At 34.8% G+C, this 22,472-nt stretch overlaps 1 protein-coding gene and 1 pseudogene across 13 annotated transcripts in view; one reads left to right on the forward strand and one right to left on the reverse strand.

Moving 5' to 3' along the window:
• The window catches only part of FER (FER tyrosine kinase), a 461,370-nt gene that overhangs the window by 311,353 nt on the left and 127,545 nt on the right, over positions 1-22,472 (forward strand). The gene's annotated exons all lie outside the window — the stretch shown is intronic.
• On the reverse strand, positions 553-1,963 carry LOC129037605 (gap junction alpha-1 protein-like; annotated as a pseudogene).

Consider the following 22,472-nt stretch of genomic DNA (forward strand, 5'->3'; position numbering starts at 1 on the left):
ATGGTGCAAGTGGCTGGAAAAACAATATATGTATAACGCTGAGATTTGCAAATGCATGGAAAATCTTATTCTGTGGGCCTTGTCTGAATTTTAAACTGAAACCAAGAATAAAAAAAAATAGTAGCACAAGTCCATTGACACCTGGAGGGTCAGGCCTAGAAAGCTAACCTTCAAAGTGCAAATTTTAACAATGGAATGTTTTAGCAGGGACTTAAGGACAATCCTCTGTCTTTTTCTTGTTGAGAAGACCTAAGATGTTCAGGAAGTATTTATTCCTGGCCAGAATTATTTCAGTTTCTTGGTAAAACAAAAATATTTAGCCACAGTTACCACCCACTCATTCACATACACAGAACCATTCTTAGGGGTGTTTGCCGGAAGAAAAAGCTCTTATCTATATGTCACGTAATGGAACTCTTATTTATAGTCTAAGTTCTTTGAATCCACTACTTTAAATACCAACATGCACCTCTCTTACCGCCCCCCCGCCCCCACCCAGCCATCTACCCCATACACCCCCAGTGAACCTAGGTATTCTAATGTCTTTGTGTTTTCTAAGCGTCATGAATAAGGCTGTTGAGTACCACCTCCACCAGATCAAAATTAACACCTGGTGCACTTTCTACGGCACCTTTTTTCTTCTCCACAAATGAGTGGAATCTTGATGCTTTCAAGCCTGTATCTAGATCTCCAGGTCGTCAGGGTGAGGTCTGCTGCCGGCACGACTGCTGGCTCTGCTTGAAGGTCGCTGGTCCACAATGGCTAGTGGCTGTAGTTGATGTCCAGCAGCTAGTTTTTTAGAATTCTGGTTATCATTGGGGAAATCAAAAGGCTGTGCATGGGAGTTAGAGATGGTGCTTCCCGCCTGCCCCATTCGATTTTGTTCTGCACTGTAATTAGCCCAATTTTGCTCACTTGCTTGCTTGTTGTAATTGCGGCAAGAATTGTTTCTGTCGCCAGTAACCAGCTTGTACCCAGGAAGAGACATAGGCGAGAGGGGAGCAGTTGGTGAGGAGCGGCCATTGAAATAAGCATATTTTTGAGACCCACAGTCTTTGGCGGGGCTCAGCGGGCCAGTGGTCGCATGGTAAGGGTCACTCTTTCCCTTAACCCGATCCTTAACGCCCTTGAAGAAAACATAAAAGAGTTCAATGATATTCAAGGCCAGGGACACCAAGGACACCACAAGCATGAAGATGATGAAGATGGTTTTCTCCGTGGGGCAAGAGAGGAAACAGTCCACCTGATGTGGGCAGGGATCTCTTTTGCAAGTGTGAACAGCACTCAAGCTGAATCCATAGATTTACCATTGGATCAGCAAGGCCACCTCAAAGATAGATTTGAAGAGGATACTGATGATGTAGGTTCGCAGCAACCCCCCTTGCATTTTCACCTTACCATGCTCTTCAATACCTTACTTGAACTTCTTTATCTCAATCTGCTTCAAGTGCATCTCCACGTTGACACCATCAGTTTGGGCAACCTTGAGTTCCTCCTCTTTCTTGTTCAGTTTCTGTTCCTTTTGCATCACGTAGAACACATGAGCCAGGTACAAGAGTGTGGGTACAGACACAAATATGATCTGCAGGACCCAGAAGCGCACATGAGAAATTGGGAAAGACTTATCATAGCAGACGTTTTCACAACCAGGTTGCTGAGTGTTACAACGAAAGGCAGACTGCTCATCTCCCCAGGCTGACTCAACCACTGTCTTCAGCAGCAGGATTCGGAAAATGAAAAGTACTGACAGCCACACCTTCCCTCCAGCAGTTGAGTAGGCTTGAACCTTGTCAAGGAGTTTGCCTAAAGTGCTCCAGTCACGCATGTTGCCTGGGCACCACTCTTTTGCTTAAAAGAAGTGAAGTCACGCCAAGTGATTGAACTCCTTGGAGGATGAAGTAAAATGAAAAGGCAAGTTCAGGCACTCAGACCTGTCTATTTAGAGTTTAAAACTCCGCTGCTGTTTGGTACTTTCCTCACGCCTTCCCCCTAATGAAAGAAAAGTGCTGATACCTCGTAAAAGCTGCTACTCTCTACTTTTAAAAGGGCTTGTATGATTAGATCAGGCACACCTGGATAATCTTATTTTAAGATCAACTGTACATGATACAACATATTATGAGCAGTACTTACGCTGATAGGGATCCAGGTATTAGAGTAGGACATCTTTGGGAGGCCATATTCAAATTCTATCTACCACAGTAGATTTTGCTAAATTTTCTTAAAGGCTGTTTGCAGTGTGGAATCTCAAATCTTATTAGTGAACTTTTCATATTCAGTTACATTAAGTTCATTGGTTGATCTTGCAGTTTGAATGCATCTTTTACCCATGCATGATTTTATAGCATCATGCTTCAGTCATTTGGAAAATATCAGATCACCAAGTCATGCAGGTATTTCAAATAATGATATAATTCATTATTTAATATCACACATTTATTAATGTCACAAGTCTCAAAAAAGTAATGGAGGCGGCTGGGAACAGTGGCTCACACCTGTAATCCTAGCACTTTGGAGGCCAGGGTGGGTGGATCATGAGGTCAGGCATTCGGGACCAGCCTGGCCAACATAGTGAAACCCCATCTCTACTAAAAATAAAATTAGCCGAGTGTGGTGGTGCATGCCTGTGTAATCTCAGCTACTTGGGAGGCTGAGGGAGGAGAATCGCTTGAACCCAGAAGGCAGAGGTTGCAGTGAGCCAAGATCATGCCACTGCACTCCAGCCTCAGTGGAAGAATGAGACTCCGTCTCAAAAAACAAAAAACAAAACAAAAAAAAGTAATGGAGGCTGTCAAGCTCATTGTGGCAGATACATGTTTTGAACAAATCTATAGCACCTAAATTTTCTCATGCCTCTTTGTAATTCCTTTCTTCTACCTTTTACTACCCTGTCACAGCCAACCACTAAGATGCTTTCTGTCACTGGGTATTAACATTTCTCAGAACTCTTAAAAAATAGAATCATGCAGTAAGCACTTTTTTTCACTAAGTATAATTATTTTAAGATTAATCCATATTGTAATGTGTATCAATAGGTTATTCTTTTTATTGCTGAGTGCAATTCTATTTAATGAATATACTGCAGTTTATCCATTCAGCTGTTGATAGACTTTTGGATGATTTCCAGTTTGGGGCTACTCTAAATGAAGTTGCTGTAAACATTCCTGTACAAGCCTTCATCTGGACAAATGCTTTCATTCCCTTGGGAAACTGCCTAGTAGTGGAATGAATGGATCATCTGGCATTTGCATGTTAAATTTTTTAAGAAACTACCAAATGACTTTCTAAAGTTTTTGTTCTAGTTTATATTCCCAACAGCAGTCTATGATAGTTTCACTTCCTCCCCATCGTCGTCAGCACTTACTTGGCCTGGTTAGTTGTTAGCCTTTCTAATACTTCTATACCTTTTTGTGATTTTAATTTGCCCTTTCCCACTGAATAAAGATGTCTTGCATGTTTTCATTTGCTTATTTGACGTTTGGATATCTTCACTGGTCAAGTGTCCAAATCGTTTTGCCTATTTTAAAAATTGGGTTGGTTGTTTTCTTATAATTAAGTCTTGGTTCTTTACATATTCTGGATACAAATCCTTTTTCTCTCAGTCTGTGTCTTGTCTTTTGATTCTCTTAACAGTGTCTTTTGAAAAACATCTTTATTTTGATAAAGTTTAATTAATCAATTTTTTTCTTTTATGGATCATGATGGTATATCTAAGAAAACTGTTGAACCCAAGGTCCTAAAAGTTGTTTCTTAAGTTTACTTTTAGTTTTAAAATTTATATTTGAGTGTAGGACCCATTTCAAGTTAATTTTTGTATATGGTGTGGGAAATGCTTAGAAGTTCATATTTTTGGCATGTGGATATCCAGTTTTTCCAGCACCACTTGTTTTAAATGACTATTCTTTCTCTCTTGACTTAACTTTTTACCTTCATACTAAATTCATTTTTTCATACTTATGTGTCTCTATTTTTGGACTCTGTTCTTTTCTGTCAATCCTTTTGTCTCCATGCCAATACCACAATGTCTTGATGACAGTAGCTTTATAATAAGTCTTGACTCAGAAGTAAATCCAAACATATACAGTCAACTAATTTTTGACAGGAAGACACAAAGGGGAAAGGATAGTCTGTCCAATAGATGGTGCTGGGAAAACTGCATTTTCACATGCAAAAGAATGAAATGAGACCCTTATTTATACCATACACAAAAATCATCTCAAATTGGATGAAAGACCTAAATATAAAACCAGAAACAATAAAATTCCTAGAAGAGAACATGGGGGAAAACTCTGGGACATTGGCCTTGGTGATGATTTTTTGGATATTACAGCAAAAACTCCGGCCACAAAAACAAAAATAAATAAATAGGATTATATTAAACTGAAAAGCTTCTGCACAGCAAAGGAAACAATCAGCAAAATGAAACAGTAGCCTACAGATTGTGAAAACTACTTGCAAATCATATACCTGATAAGGGGTTAATATCCAAAATGTATAAAGAACTCATACAACTGAATAGTAGAAAAGCAAATAACTCAGTTTAAAGATGGGCAGAGGAGGCTGGATGCAGTGGCTCATTCCTGTAATTCCAGCACTTTGGGAGGCTGAGGCAGGAGGATTGTTGGATCCAGGAGTTCAGACCAGCCTGGGCAATGTAGTGAGATCCTGTCTCTATGATTTTTTTTTTTTAAATTAACTAGACATGGTGACGTGTGCCTGTAGTCCCAGCTACTCAGGAGGCTGAAATGGAAATATTATTTAAGCCAGGGAGGTTGAGTCTGCAGTGAGCTGTGATCATGCCACTGATCACAACAGATGTGCCACAACAGAGTGAAACCTTGTTTTAAAAAAAAAAAAAAAAATCACATACAACTGATGCACCACAAGAGAGCAAAACATTGTCTCAAAAAAAAAAAAAAAAAAAACCCAAAGAACAAAAACAAAACAATAAAGAACTGTTTTTAAAAATGGGCAAAGGCCTAAATAGACGTTTCTCCAAAGAAAACATAAAAATGGCCGACAGATATACGATAGGTGCTCAGCATTATTAATCATCGGGGAAATGCAAATCAAAACCACTGTGAGATAGCACCTTACTCCAATTAGGATGGCTATTTTTAAAAAGCGAAAAGATAACAAATATTGGCAGGGGTATGGAGAAACCCTGTACGCTGTCGGTAGGAATGAAGATTGGTACAGCCATTATGGAAAACAGTATGAAGGTTTCTAAAGGAATTAAAAATAGAGCTACCATGTACCTCAGCAATCCCTCTTCTGGGTATATGCCCAAAGCAAATTTAATCATCCCTTGTAAAGATATGTGCACTCCTGTGTGTATTGCAGTGTTATTCACGATAGCCAGGATACGGAAAAAAACTAAATGTTTGTCAGCAGAGAGATGGATAAAGAAAATGTGTTACATGTGTTCAGTGGAATATTCTTCAGCCATAAAAAGGAGCAAGATCTGACCATTTGTCAAAACACAGATGAGCCTGGGGGACATTATGCTAAGTGAAATAAGCCAGACACAGAAATAAAAATATTACATATTATATATGGAATCTTAAAAAAAGTCAGATATACAGAGATAGAGAACGAAACAGGGGTCACTAGGGCAGAGGGCAGGAACAGAGGAAATGGGAAGATGTAGGTCAGAGGATACAAAGAAGGAAATATGTAGAATGATCAAGTCTAGAGATGTAATTTACACCATGTGAACTATGGGTAATAAAATTGTTCTGTATATGGGATTCCTGCTAAATGAGTAGAGTTTAGCTGTTCTTGTCACACATAAACAAATGGAGAACTATGTAAGATGATGGATATGTTAATTTGCTTCACTATAATATTCGTTTTACTATTAATATGTATTCCATAACATATTGTATACCTTTAATATACGCAATAATAGTTCTTTAAAAAGTCTTAAAATCAGGTAGTATTAGCCCAGTTTATTCTTCTTTTTCAAATTCTTTTAGAAGTCCTTTGCATTTCCATATTAATTTTAGTATTAGCTTTTCAGTTTCTACAGAAAGGCTTGGTAGAATTTAAAGTGAGATTTTATTTTATCAATATATCAATTTGGGGAAAATAGACTTCGTAGCAATATTAAGCTTTCTGATCCATGGACTTAGTATATCTCTGTAGTTACATAGGTTGTCTGCAATTTCTCTAAGCAAGATTCTGTACTTTAGCATATGGGACTCTTCATCTTTTGTCAGATTTATCACTGATGTACCACTAAAAGAAGAAAGGACTCAAAGTAACAACCTCAGCTTCTAGCTTAAGAAATTAGAATAAGAGCAAATTAAACCAAAATAAGTAGAAGAAAAGAAACAATATAGATAGCAGCAGAAATCAATGGAATGGAAAATACAAAAACAGGGAATAATGATAAAACTAAAAGCTAGTCCTTTGAGAAGATTAGTAAAATTGATGAACGTCTTCCCAGACTTATCAGAAAAAGACAGAAATTACTAATATGAAGAGAGAGGTGATATCACCACAGAATATTCAGATATTAAAAGGATAATGAATGTTATGAATAACTTTATACAAATTTTATTTTATTTTTAGAGACAGGGTCTCACTCTGTCACCTACTGGAATGCAGTAGTGTGATCATAGCTCACTGTAGCCTTGCTCCTGGTCACAAGCAGTCCTCCTGCCTCAGCCTCCCAGAATTTGGTAACATAGATAAAATGGACAAATTTCCTTAAAGATGCAAACTACCTAATCTCATTCACGAAGAAATAAAGAACCTGCATAGTACCATACCTTTTAAGAATTGAATTTCTCATTTAAATAACCATTCCTCAAAGAAAACTCCAGGCCAAGATGGCTTTTCTGGTGAGTTATACCAAACTTTTAAGAAGAAAATATTACCAATTCTATACAACCCACTGAGAAAGTTGAAATTGAAGAATATTTCTAAACTCATTATTTGAGGCCAGCATTACCCTGATTCTAAAATGAGACAGAAACATTACAGGAAAAGAAAACTGCAGACCAATATCATTCATGATCGTAGATTTAAAAATTCTAAGCACAATTTTAACAAAGCAAATTTAACAATATATAAGAATTCATGATCAAGTGGGATTTATCCCAGGACTGAAAGCTGATTTAACTTTCATAAATCAATATAATTAATCGTATAGATAAAATATAAATTATGATTATTTAAATGCAGAAAAAAACATTTGGCAAAATCCAGCATCCTTTCCTGATTTAATAAAATTCTCTGTAAACAAGGAATAGAAAACTTCCTCATTATGATAAAGGGCTTCTAAGAGAAACCCATAGCTGATATTATATTTAATGAATGAATGACAAATGACTAAATGTTTTCCCCCTTTATATCAGAAATAAGATAGATATGCTGGCACTCACAACTTCTCTTACTGTACTGGGTGTTATAGTTGGTGCAATAAAGAAGAAAAAAGTAAAAGACATCTTTTAATTGTTTGAATATGTTTTCTTTGCTACCATATTTATTTGCCAGTATTTAAAATTAAAATGGTAAGATACTGTAGTATTATAGGATTATGTGGTATTAATTCTACAAAACTTAAAAATAATTGATTTTTGTTTTAAACTTTTTGGATTTATGGTTGACCAATTATGTTTTCTTATCTCCAGTGATGTTCTTTTTAGACATGTCTTTGAATCCTCTAGTCTTAAACAAGGTATATCTAACTTTCTAATATTATCATGAAAATAGTGCCAAAATAACGAGTTTGAAAAATGATATAATTTTGTGCTATCTTCTTTTTCTTTCTTTCTTTCTTTCTTTTTTTTTTTTTTTGAGACGGAGTCTAGCTCTGTTTCCCGGCTGGGAGTGCAACTGTGCGATCTCAGCTCACTGCAACCTCCGCCTTCCAGGTTCAAGAGAGTCTCCTGTCTCAGCCTCCCGAGTAGCTGGGATTACAGGAGCCCACCACCATGCCCGGCTAATTTTTGTATTTTTTAGTTTCACCAAAAACAGGGTTTCACCATGTTGGTCAGGCTGGTCTCGAACTCCTGACCTCAGGTAATACACCCACGTCAGCCTCCCTAAGTGCTGGGATTACAGGCATGAGCCACCGTGCCCGGCCAATTTTATGCTATTTTCAAGTTAAACCTTGGTAACAACCTCTTCCCACCTTCTACTTACTTCTCTAAATATATTTCTGTTTAACATATACTATACCACTTTTTGTTCTCATCAAAGAGCAGATGTACATCTCAGAATTTGTAAAGATAAATCAGCAGAAAAGCAAAAGTCCCTTGAACGAATTTCCACTACAAAATCAAAACCTTATAAATACATGGTTATGAAAAGCACTGGAGAAACTAAATAGACTTGGTTAGCTTTTAAGAATTATGGGGTTTCTCAAGACCATCCTGGCCAACATGGTGAAACCCTGCCTCTACTAAAAAAAAAAAAAAAAAAAAAAAAAATACAAAAATTAGCTGGGCGTGGTGACGCACACCTGTAGTCCCAGCTACTTGGGAAGCTGAGGCAGGAGAATCACTTGAACCCGGGAGGTGGAGGTTGCAGTGAGCTGAGATCATGCCACTGCCCTCCAGCCTGGCGACAGAGTGAGACTCCATCTCAAAAAAACAAAACCAAAACAAAAAACAATTATGAGATCTCTGTCTCCTTCCCTTATTTCTTTGCTTAGTTCCTCTCTCCCTCTTATTTCAACGTGGAATGACAAATGTACAGAGTTATTGAAAGGCAGTAGAGGTTAGTGGTGAAGAGTGGAGCTCTAATAAGTGTTGATAAAAATATGAGGAAACCAGAACATTCATATATTACTGGTAGAACGTAAAATGATGGTCACTTTGGAAGAGAATTTCAAGTCTTCTCAAAACGTTAAATAAAAATCTTTCATATGACCTAAGAATTCCACTACTAGGCATCTACATAAGAGAAATAAAAACCTCTGTCCATGCAAATACTTGTATGTAAATGTTTATAGAAGCATCATTTATAATTGCCTAAAAGTAGAACCCAAATGTCCATCAGCTGATGAATGAATAACCAATATGTAGTATATCCATACAGTAAATAACTATTAAGCAATGAAGAAAAATGAGCTACTAATATATGCTACAACATGGACGAACCTCAAAAACTTTATCCCAAGTGAAGTCAAAAGACTACACGTTATATGATTCCATTTATATGAAATACCCAGAAAAGACAAATCTATAGAAAAAGAAAGATTGTATTTTCCTGGGACTGGGGTGTAGATGGGGATAGACAACAGACAGGCATGAGGGTTCTTTTTGGAGTGATGAAATTATTCTAAATTTGTCAAAACTCATTGAATTGTACAGTAAGCTGGGTAGAATTTACATATATAAACTAAGCTTCAATATACTTCCTAAGAAAAACAAAACAACAAACTCAAGAGCCAGGCAGTCTTAGCTGAAAGCTTCGCTCAGTCTCTTTTAAGTTGTATAAACTTACTCAACTTACTTTTAACCTCTCTGTGCCTTAGTTTCCTTATCTGTAAAATAATACTTTGGGAGGCTGAGGTGGGTGGATCATGAGGTCAAGAGATCAAGACCATCCAGGCCAACATGGTGAAACCCTGTCTCCACTGAAAATGCAAAAATTCGCTGGGCGTGGTGGTGTGTGCCTGTAGTCTCAGCTACTCAGGAGGCTGAGGCAGAAGAATTGCTTGAACCCGGGAGGCAGAGGTTGCAGTTAGCCAAGATTGGGTCACTGCAATCTTGGTGTATATATATATATACACCAAAAACACATATGTAAACATCTACATAAATATCTTAGAGTGCTTGACACATAATCACTATGCGTTTGTGCTCATCATCATCATCAATATCATTATACTTCATAATTGGCTGAGAGGAAAAAAATGGCTAATTAAAATGCCTGCTATAATCCAGCCAGAACTTTAACTCAGACTGAACCTGCTCCTGCCCCTGCTTCTAACTCTATCCTAACCTGATACTTGTGTAGTCAAGAATGACCTAAAAACAAATTGGGAAGCACAGTTTGTCTTCAGTTCTTCCCTTTTACCATCATTTGTGATTGTATGTTGTAATGTTTAGCCTTTACATGTGACATTTTCTTCATATGTAAAACTGAAGTGATTGGATTACATGACCTCTAAATTTTAGCTATAACCTTGAATTGTTTCATTGTTAGGAAATTTTTTTGAAAATTTGAAACCTCTGATAAACTTTAAGACCACTTCAAAATTATTTGTCTTTTATCTTTATAAAAGACATAATAGGGAAATAATCAGCTAGTTTTTTTATTATAAAACTAGCACAATAATATATAGTATCTTACATTTACATAATATTTTACAGTTGTCAAAGCACTTTAACATTATGTCAGTTATTCTACTAGAAGTTATTATTTCCATTTACAAAGAAACTATTAAATAAGTGAGGTACAGAGAGCTTGAAGTGACCTGTCAACATCAGTTAAATAGAAAGTAGGCTAATAGTACTCTATTTCTACTATTGTGTAATTAGATTTTTATGTGGGTCAAAATATATAATCCTTTTATGAAATGAAAATTCAAGCAAAATGTCTGTGCGAGATACTCTATGGATGAAGACATGAATCCCTATTTCATAATTTCTCAACCTTGTGCATAGATAAATAAATAGCTTGTTTCAGTAAACAGTAAAATTTCTGTTTGAGTTTCTTTTTTCTCTACTGGGAATCAAGCTGTGGAGGGAAGATTTAGAAAACTGTTAGGTTAAAAGCAAGAATTTAATAACTTCCTAGTGTCTAATATGCAAATCATTTCTAAAATGTATTATGCAAAGATTTAATTTGCTCCTGTTCTTGTCAGATAACTGAGCCCTTTTGGAATCATAAATCCAAAATATGTTTTAACCAGAGTAATGTTTGAGGAGATTATAAGCATTTGAGAATTCAAGTTTAGAGTGAGTAGTCCAAGATGATCCTGTCTTTGTTTGAATCATCCCTTGAATTATGAATACTTTGCTTGCTTGCTTGCTTGCTTGCTTGCTTCCTTGCTTGCTTGCTTGCTTATGAGTTGCTGGATAAGTAAAATCAAACAAAAGTCAGCTCTAAATGGCAATGGGTAGTTTGAAAAAAAAAACCTCTAATATGCTAAAAGATGACCCCTTACTTTATAGACAAGTTATTACTTAGAAATTCAAATTAAGAGAGGACTTTTAAAAGTGACAAGCTATGAGTTAAAAGAATATTTCTAGTCCTGGCTGGGCGTAGTGGCTCACGCCTGTAATCCCAGCACTTTGGGCAGCCAAGGTGGGGTCGATCACTCGAGGCCGGGAGTTCAAGACCAGCCTGCCCAACAAAGCAAAAACCCCATCTCTACTAAAAATGCAAAAAATTAGCTGGGCATGGTGGTGTACACCTGTAATCTCAGTTACTTGGGAGGCTGAGGCAGTAGAATCGCTTGAACCTGGGAGGCAGAGGTTACAGTGAACCAGGATCACATCACTGCACTTCAGTCTGGGTGACAGAGTGAGAATCTGTCTCAAAAGAAAAAATTATATATAACAATAATATTGTTATATATAAAATATATAGTCTAGACAGCTGTCATTTGTTTTCATATATGTGATTAAATTAAGACTGCAATGAAAGGTGCCGTGATGAATAGGAGACTTAGCACCTTAACCTTCAAGTACAATAACGCCTGTGCTGACTGGGTAAAGTTGATTAATTTTAGAAAGCCTGAAAAATAATGTCAATCTCAACTTTTTCTTTCCCTAGGGATTAGTAACTACTCCCTTCTTTTTGACCTGAATGTTCTTTTTGAGTTCAGAACTTCCTGGAACTAATTAAATGTTATATTATCTGGTACATTGCTCAGCTCACACAGACTCATGGCCCTTGGCAATCCTCAAACTCATCTTAATTTTAAAATGACTTACGACTTTGGAACTTTTAGAATTTTTGAAGAGTTTTGACCAGGCTTAAGACGTTGTCAAAATTTATCTCACCTCTGTAACATGACGTTTTATTTATGGTTTAAAAAAATAATTGAGTTCATTTGGTTTATTTTAGGCTTATAAATTTTAGGCTTAGAAATCTAGACATGATTATTTATATTGTTCTCATAAATGTCTTTAAGATTTCCATATAAATCTTTCAATTGTCAAAATTCCTTTTCTTTTAATTTTTCATTTGCATTTGTAATTTCTATAGTACATATCACTAATTTTTGCCAAAAAGTTAAATTCTTTTAAAAAATAAATGTTTCATCCTTCCCATTTATTGTGAAATTTTATATTTTTACAGGATTTTAACAGTCAGTTTCAGTTATGTGACTTCACAGCTCTGGAAGGTTACTATAGTAGTTAACTGGCAATGACAGTTTCAGCTGCTTTGGTAACAAATCCCAGCATTTGGAGTCTAGATACTTGCCTGGCATTTGTGTCGTTCACTCGTGATAAATGTAGAAAAGATAAATTGAGCCAACAAAGGATTAAGGAATGTGACTCCTGCCTCATACTCACTAAAAGAGAATCCTCAAAGTCTGAACTGGTGCCTTTCCTAGCATAGTTTAACCCATTGCCAATTATATTACAATTTTACTTCACAGTAATCAGTTTTGAGGCCGATTAAAAGAACAACATAGTAATTCTTGAATTAATATTTCATTCAAAAAACTTTAAGATATAGCAACTCAGTGGCTGAATTTTCTAACGTTGCAAACGGATTACTAAAGAAAACCCAATACTGTGGAGTTTATTATTTTGTGTTGTTTGAAGATGATGGTAGAATATTCCTTTAAAACAACTTTGATATCAGCCTAAATGCATGCAATTATAAATTAGTGCACAGTAAGTTTCAATTTGGGAGAATGAGTACTTTTTTTCTTTTTTGTGTTAACCGATGTTATATCTAAACCTAGACATTCCCATTTTTATTTTATAATTCAAGAGTATTACATTACTGAAAGTCAAAATATTATGCTCTTGGTTGTCATTTTACATCATGCGTAATACTTTTGATATAATGTATTTTCAAAACAACATTTAGAAAGATAGCAATTTTAAATTGATATTTCTTTCTGACCCCAGTGATACCTTGGATTGCTTAGTATTTCACTTGCTGCTTAATATCCCAAAGCAAATACAGATGGAATAGTTTAAACTGGCTATTCCTGCAGATACTAAAGTCAGTAATATCCTTGTAAATTGGAGTTACTTTATTTAATTTACGTATGACGTAAGTTGGAAACCTATTGGCATTCCACACGTGTGGTATTGACCTTTTTTCCTAATGTTTTTTAGGTATACTCTGTTAGTAGGCCACTCTTTTTTTAGTAGGCATCTATTCTAGTAGTGTATATTCTTTCCCAGAGGTTGAGCTAAATAATAAAGACATTAACCCAGAAGAAGAATATAAGAAATAAAATAAAAATATAACTATTTCAGTTAATAGGATCACTTCTGTAAAGAAAATATATCTATAACTATTACTCTGTCACCTCTTTGAGTGGTTTTAAAGAGTGCCAAGGGATTTTTTTCTGTTAATGAGGAAATGTTGGTATGTTGTAAGAAACATTAAATTTTCATGGTACATTTGAGCCATAGATGCATTATGTATGTCTGAGTAGTATTACTCATATGCTTTTTATGTTCTGAGCTTCTGATGGCATTTATACCTATGAGTAAGTACCTCCAGCAAAGAGGCAGGTGGCATGGTGAGCAGGACAAAGCATGTTCTGAACCACTCTTCCTCTTAGATTCTGTTTTTTAAATGACTTTCTGTTATTTGAAGTTCCTTCACAATTGAAAAGAAAGTGTAGGAGTTATGAATACGTATGTATCCTTCCACATGAATGAACGTTTCTTTAAAGGTACTGTGAGTTTCACTGTTGGCTTTGTAGGTGGTAATTTTTATATTTTTGTTACTATACATGGAAAAGTCTTAAAATTCCAAAAGATGAACAAAGTTTAATGTAATATTTTAAATAATAAGAAAATTTACTTTATTATTGGCAGTCTACTTATATTTGATGCAAATGTTAGAGGTATGAGCAGGACTAGTGTAACTGGTGAATTCAATTGAAATAAAAACCAAATTTTACATAAAATGGCTTGTTTTTACAAATAGGTTTTCACCAATAACCTATCCAATATATATGAAACTAACAGTGAGTATCAGTGTGAAATTTTCATTTTATCAGAATTGTAAGGAAGACTATAATTTCATTAAAACAGTTTGGAGCCCATACTGTTTTTCCAAGATTAAAAGACAACTGAAAATCATTTGAATCAAAATTTTAAAAAAACATTTTTTGAATCCAAGTTAAAAGTGAATATTCTGTTTTATTTTTTCCTGCTCGCACCGATGTACCATATATATTCAGATTCTATTATGTAGAAACCAAATAAAAGCCATGATCTTGTCAGCATTAGCCAAAGATATTGTAATGCTACTCCTTTATTTGTAAATTTTATCCCTTTTTAATTATAAGTTAGCCTCTGTATTCAGAAATGATGACGATACGAAATATCTGGACTCTTCTCAAGTTTGTGAAAGCAATGAACCTTGTGCATTAATATTAAGGAAGGTAAATCAGCTGGGCTTGGTTGCTCATCCCATAATCCTAGCACTTTGGGAGCCTAAGGAGGGTGGAGCACTGAGCCCAGGGGTTCACAAATTCATTATGAAGGATTACATATTATATTAAGCATTGTATAGCCTCTTATCAGTGAAATGTGAAAATAATATTAGAAACTGTCATAACAAGGTTTTGTACATGTGGAACTTTTTAATTCTTTATTTGCTTTCATTTGTCCTTTCCTGTAAAACTAGATTGTCATTGGTACTTATTTATAAGTGTGTATTTCAGTTCCAGAGAGAATATGATTGAGAGCCTAATAAATGTACCTACAAAATGTAACCTTTGTTTGAAAGAGTAAATTTGCGTAAATTATTCTGGGTCAAACTTGAGAAAACATGATCACATTTGATAATATCCACATTCAAAATGAAAGATTTTGTATAGCAAAGTGAAAGTGATTAAAGAGGTGACTTTCTATAGTGTCTTTAACTTTTTATTGTAAGAGATTACATATATTAAATATTTTCAGGTTAGAATCTGTTTTTTTAAGACCTTTTTCTTCTTCTGTGTTTGTCTGAGTTAGTTTGAGGAGCCTTTACCAGATCATTGATAAAGACTTCAAAAGATGATACCTGCTACCAGCAAGTGGTTGAATCTCTGTATTTTCTATCTTGGCTGCTATAAATTAAGGAATAAACCCTTCCTATAGTTAACACCTATCATGATTTCATGCCATTTGTTGAATAGGATGAGAGACTCAAATATCTATTGTTTTACAATTTTTTACATCTTTATATGTGCTTTTTTAAAATAAAAGATTTTGTACATAGGTAATTACATAGCACAAAATTTATAAATATTACATCATTGAAATTATTTGCTTTTAAGAATCAAATTTATACTTCTAAATTCTTTTTAAGTTAAGTAGGATTTCTAAACTAATGAGGCTATAATTTGATGGAGCTTTATTATTTCAAAAATAGTTGAAACCCGTCAGTTCTGATAAAAATAAACCCAGGAGATGCAATGATTAATTTATTTTTTGTTGGAGACAAATGTGTCATCCTGTATTTAAGTGACTGAAACTTAGAAATACACCCGTTTTTCTTTAAGACTTTCTATTCTTTATAAACCTGTTATTATGAGATTTGGATTAATTACACTATTTGTTAAATACTTATTGGGCACCAGCTTTGTTCCGTACAAAATACGCTGGTGAAAAATGTATCAGTGATCTCTTTTCTCAAAGAAGTCACAGTGTAATGGGAGAAACATATGTTTAACAATAATCACAAATTTATTTCAAGTTTTGATATAAAAAAAGTGATCAGAGAGATGGTAGCAGGTGGAACCTATTTTGTTTTAGGGGCCTTAGGAAACATCATCTGTAGGTGACATTTGTGTTAAGATCTGAAAGATAAAAATAACCTGTGCAAAGGGCTAGGAAAAAGCTCAGATAATAGCAAATGCAAAAACCTGTGGTGGGAAAAGGCTTTTGTGTTTGGGGAACAGAAGGGTAGAGTGACTGCGGCTCAGTGAGCCTTAGAGAGACTGACATAAGATTGGAAAGGTAGGACCTTACAGGTCAGGGTAAGCAATTGGATTTTATTTGCCATACAGTCAGTCGTGTGTTAGGGAGTGGAGTGACTGGTTTGTTGTTGTTGTTGTTGTTGCTGTTGTTTTTAATTTTCAGAGATTACATAGGGGACACCAAAACCATCTTTCTTTTCATGACCCCTATTCTCCTTAGTTTCTCTTCTTGGAGATAGCTCCTCTTACTTTTTGTGGGATTTTTATTGTTGTTATTTTTGTTTGTTTAGTTATGTGTTTATCCTTCCAGGGCTTTTTTATGCAAATGGAGACATATGTGTATATACATCTTTTTATTTTTTATCACAAATGATAGCTTATACACTGTTCTGCCCTCTTTATTTTTTTCATTTGATAAAATATCTTGGAGTTATTTACATCAGTATATGTAGACTTAATTTATTCTTTTAACAGCTTGGTAGTATCTGTTTGTGCCTCCTTGATAATTATGTTTTCTAATCATCTGCTACTGTAGTAATACAGAGTGCTTCAGTCAAAATTTTGTACATCTGTGTTTTCTTTCTTGTAGATATATATTTTGGGTTAAATTCTACTCTCTCGAATATCTAAATAGATATGGTATAGGAAAGATTCATGAACATTCCCAAAAATTTATACCTCTAGATCCACAGTTCAGGTAGCATTCGATTTGAACTCAAGAGATTTCTAGAAAAGATAGTGGCTCCTGGTGGAGTCTGTGCTTCCAGAAGCCTTTATAATATTTTATATAAAAGCAGGTATGTATAGGAGATGAGTTTACAGTCAAGCAAGCCCCACATCTAGCCGTGATCATAGAAGGAATTTTACTCTTTATGAATAAGAATATCAGAAAGTTTTTTTTTTTTCTGATACCTCTGTATAATTTCCCCTCAGACCAAATTTATTGTATTCCAGAGTACTCAATTATGGAGTCAGAATTTCTTTAGAAAACTGAGAAAGCCCAGTGGGAAACATACCTGCTCCCAAAGCGTTTAGGTTCACTCAGTCATCTTTTTTATTTTTATTTTTTTGAGACGGAGTCTTACTCTATGGCCCAGGCTGGAGTGCAGTGGCACGGAGTCTGCTCACTGCAACCTCCGCCTTCCGGGTTCAAGCAATTCTCCTGCCTCAGCCTCCCAAGTAGCTGGGACTATAGGCCCCCGCCTCCATGCCCAGCTAATTTTTGTATGTTTTGTAGAGATGGGGTTTCACCATATTGGCCAGGCTGGTATCGAACTCCTGACCTTGTGATCTGCCCGTCTTGGCCTCCCAAAGTGCTGGGATTACAGATGTGAGCCACCATGCCCATTGCTCTGTTATTACTCACTTTAACACTTATAAAAAGAGAGGCTCAGTGGAATGCAAAATGCACTGTAATTCTTATTTAGATGCTGTTATACCTGGAAGTGACTTATGCTGGTGTAAACATGACCACTGTGGCTTTGGAACCATATATGGTTTTAAATTATTGCTCTACTATCATCTGTGTGACTTTAAGCATGCTACTTGATCTCTTTAAGCCTCAACATTTTTACTTATAAAATGGGAAAAGAATATAATGCTCAAAGGGTTAAATGAAATACTATATGTAAAGAATGTGGCTCATTTCTTAACTCATTCTGAGTTCTTAGTAAATATTACCTGCTGGTAAATTAATCTGGGCTGAGAAGTAACATTATGTATAGATTGGATTTTCAGTTCAATGAGTTATCATATTCTTGTAATACCTAAATATTTCAGAATAAATGATATCCAACCTTTTGAAAACTCAGTAATTTCACAGCAGTAGTAGTCGCCCATTTTGGCTTAGTCCAAACGTTAACTAACTAATTAAAAAATTAATCTGGGGCCTTCATTTTTTTTTCTTCCTTCTAGACTATTACCAAACAAATTTTAATTTCAGAGAAAGAATGCTATTAATGTGTAGATCAGTAAATTTTTCTTGATATTTGCAAATATTAAACCTTTAGATTCTAGGGAAAAATCATACAAACACCATACAATTACAAATAGCAGCTTTTAGTAGACCAAACATTTTATAAAAGTCAGCCATAAATATAGAAAGGAATGTGTTTCTGAGGTGAGATATAAAAAATGGTTATTTGTAATAGGCAAGAGTTTGGAAGGCAGTTTGTCTAAGCAAAATCACAAACTCAGAGATAGTAAGAGATAGGCAAATCAAAGTTAGACCACACGTGAATAGTTAGTAGGTGGCTTAGAGGAAAAGAGATCTTTAGAGAGTTTAAAAACTGTCAGAGGTGGATATGAATGAATAGAAGAACAGTTTCTGAAATGTGCTGAGACACATAGGAAACCAGAGTATGTAAGACAGGGTTAAATGATAAAATAAGTTGGCTGCATTGTCTCTACCCCCTGAGTATATTGAAGATAGATTTATGAAGACTTTAATTTTAATAGTTGAGGTGGGAAATGATTGTGGTATGAAGAGTAGCTTTTGAGTCCAAGTGAGGATAGGTTCTGGTAGTATTCCAGAGCAAATGACAAGGTTGTTGCCAAAAGAAGAAAAGATGTTGATGTCAAAGATTGTTCAAAATATCCTTCTATTTCCAATCCATCATTGACGTCCTGTGTTATTTACTTCAGAAAGATGAGCCATAGAATTTTTTTTTTGCTGTTTGAACTCTAAGTGGCTAAGGAAATAAAAACCTTAAATGTAATGGATGATGAGTAAAATATTTGGTCTGTTTTACTTCATTTTTATTGGTTTGTAATTCTTAGTGTTGAATGGACAGTAAAGTTGTTTTATATAATCTGCAGCCACACATAAGCTTAGACTATTGAACAATTCTAAGATTGTACTTTTATAGCTTTTTACAGTAGCAATCTTAAATGTTGAGATTTGCCTATTCTCCTCGTTCAGTGTAAATCAAACTCATTGGCAGTCCATTTATGTGCTTTTTTGGAGTAATTATTACATGATAACCTTTTTAATAATAAAGATTGATTTTTTTCCATCTCCCCAACCATATGTCCCTGCAAGTCCAGAAATAGCTTTTAAATAAAGCTGGGAAAAGATTATTGAAAACATTGAGAGAAAAGGAGATGAAAACATGTTTCACCTGGTCATATAAATGAAAGAACATAAGACATGCCACATGTTTTTAGACTTAAGGTCTATCCAGTTCAGTATAATATGTTGGGGAATGATACCCTTACAGATTGATTTGAGGGAATAGTATATTTTGAAAGGGAGTATTTTAAACATCACCATGTTCCGTGATGAGTATACCTACCTTTCCTTAGAAGATAATCAACTTTGGAAATACTAATGAAAGAAAAACCCAAGAAATTTAGGTGTTCCCTGTGATGAGCAAGATAATAACATAACAGTAGATCCATAATAATATAACACTTATTGTATGCCATTTTACTGATGGAAAAATATGCATTGAGACGTTAAGTGAATTACAAGGTGGACCTGTTGTTAAATTGTAGAAAAAGAATTTCACTCTTGGCTCTAGTCAGTATGATTTAGACTCAATACTTGGGAACAGAAAGTAGAGAAGAAAATAAGTCTGTTAAAAATAAGTCACAGTATAGATAAGGTTTTTCTATATTATTTAGAAAAAAGGACAAATTTAGAAATGCGAATAACATAATTCAGAAACATTTCAGGATTATTTGCAATCGAATAGAGGCAATTTGATTATAATTAATGCAGTTGTTTTGTAATACAAACATGATTACTTCATGTATCTTTTGCTGAAAATAGACATTTTTAAAAAATAAATGATTCATCCATGTTTCAACCAACAGGTATATATCAAGTATCTATCGTATGGCAGCTTTGCTGTGGATAATATATACCATGAATCCTATATTGTATTTTCTATAATTGTGAATGTTCCAAATTTGTGTATGTCTATATTCTATTAATGAGAATATCAGTAAAAACATTTTTTAAGCCAAACATTACACTATAATTAAAATTCACTGGTTCTTCCGTAATGCCCTCTTTCGCTTCCAGGTTACAATAGAAGGCATTATGTTGCATTTAGTTGTCATATCTCCTCAGTATCCTCTAGTCTGTGAGAGTTTCTCAGTCTATCCTTGTTTTTCATCATCTTTGACAGTCTTTGAGAATATTAGCTAGATGTCCATGAAAATGTTTTTGCTAATCGGAGTTTGTCTGAATTTTTTCTCTTCATAATTAGACTGACCTTATGGATTTTGGAAAAATATCACACAGGCAAAATGCCCTTCTCATTATATCACATCAGGGGGTACATCACATCCACATGATATCACTGGTGATAGAAACCTACATTACTTGAGTAAACCATTTGATAGTGACAAATAAATGCCCTGTAATTTTATCTCTATATGTATCATCTTTTTCATATATTGTTCCTATTGTGCTTGAAAATATACAACGATCATAGAATCAGACAATTCCTTTTAAGATATAGTGTTCCCACAAATCAGTCTGTAACAGTATACAGTCTTATCTTTAAAAAGCTAACAGAATTTTGGGTTTTTTTCCTTGTTCCAGTTCAAAAAAGTAGTATATGAGAAGAGGAAACGGGGAATTTTTATTATGTTTCATTGGTAATGCAAAATAATTTTAGAAAACATATATAATTGACAATCTGGACATCATGTGTCCAGAAATTTTTAACTAACATTCTTATTAAGCAACAAATTAATGAGTGGAGAAACTGGAAAAAAGCCATTAACTGTGAAAAGCTTTACATGGCAATGTTTATATAGTTCTACCCTCATGAGGGAATTTTTCTTCCTGCATATTTGCTAGTGATATAACATTTTTTGACGATGGTCTTGGTGGACATCTAATTTTGAGTGTGAGTTATGTTATGAACCTAATTCTTCATACAGAAATATAAATCAGAAAGATATTTTAGGTTCACATTTTTCTCATATAAATAAGACCAAGATTGTATATACATTGTACTGTTTGATATAAATAATTTAGATACAACTAATTAGATCTTTTAAGAAAATTGTTTACCCTTATGACATTTCTGCTTTCAGGCAGGCTCGAATTTTTCTTTGCTACCTGAGTGCAATTAAAAACATGACAGAAAAAAAAACCTCTTTCTATTCTATGCTGGCGAATGAAAACTGTAAATGATGTGAGTTGGCATGTATTTCAAAAGATAGTCTATCTAACATATTAGGTTGGTGCAGAAGTAATCGCGGTTGTTGCCATGAAAAGTAATGATAAAAACTTTTAATGGCAACAACCGCGATTACTTCTGCACCAACCTAATATTTTTTCAGAGTCATTAATTCCTCTGGATTTGTTCCCAGGACTTTGAAAACTCAGATTGTGCGGTATTTTCTGTTGTTGTTACAACAAAAAATAAATGAAATCATATGCCTTAATCAAGTGATTCCAGAAAAAGCAGTAGGCCAGTGATGTCGTGTTTCCCTTTAATCAGTTTTTTTAGTGATAGTGACTTAAAGCTATGTTTCTCTTTCCACATCCAGCTATCAAACTCAAAGGAAATATAAGGTCTATAATGAAATCTGCTTGAAGATGAGTATGGTATACTCTGTATTGGTTTGGTAGGACTGAAGTAACAAAATATCACAAACTGTATGATTTAAAACAACAGAAATTTATTCTCTCTCAATTCTGAAAGTTAGAAAGTTCAAGGTGTCACCAGGGCCATGCTCCCTCCAAAAGCTCTGGGGAATAATTTATTCCTGCCTCTTCCTAGCTTTTCTGGCAATTCCCAGCAATCCTTGGTGTTTCTTAATTTGCAGGTACCTCATTCAGTTTCTGTCTCTGCAATCACCATAGCCTTCTTCCCTCTGTGTGTCTTTGTGTCTCTATATTCAAATCTTTATTTTCTTTGTTTTATAAAGACACTAGTCATTGGTTTAAGAGCCCACCCTAATATGATCACATAATAAGTAATTACATCTGCAAAAATCTTATTCTCAAATAATGTAATATTCTGACGTCCCAGGTAGACATAAATTTTGGGGGGACAATATTCAACCTAGTACACACTGTTAGTTGTTTTAATTAATAGATCTGTGTGTTTTATTGGGTTGTGTTATATTGGAAGATAGTTACAAAACAGTAGTTTATGTTCTGCTAACTCCATGATACATCTGATTATTTGAGATACTTGAGGAGCTACACTGTCCAATCTCAGCTTTCAGCAAGACTCAAACACCTTGAATTTGGCCAGTGGTCAGAGCATCGATGACCATCTCTGTCCTCATGGGTCATGCCATATAGTCCGTCATAATTTATTTAAGGATAATATGAGCTCTGAGGCTAGTGTTAGGCTGTGAATCATTTATACCGTAATTGATCCTAGCTAAGGGGCCAGTATCTGCACCTTAGCATGTCTTTGTTTTG

Source organism: Pongo pygmaeus, chromosome 4 (assembly GCF_028885625.2).
Source record: "Pongo pygmaeus isolate AG05252 chromosome 4, NHGRI_mPonPyg2-v2.0_pri, whole genome shotgun sequence".
In the NCBI taxonomy this organism is placed as follows: domain Eukaryota; kingdom Metazoa; phylum Chordata; class Mammalia; order Primates; family Hominidae; genus Pongo; species Pongo pygmaeus.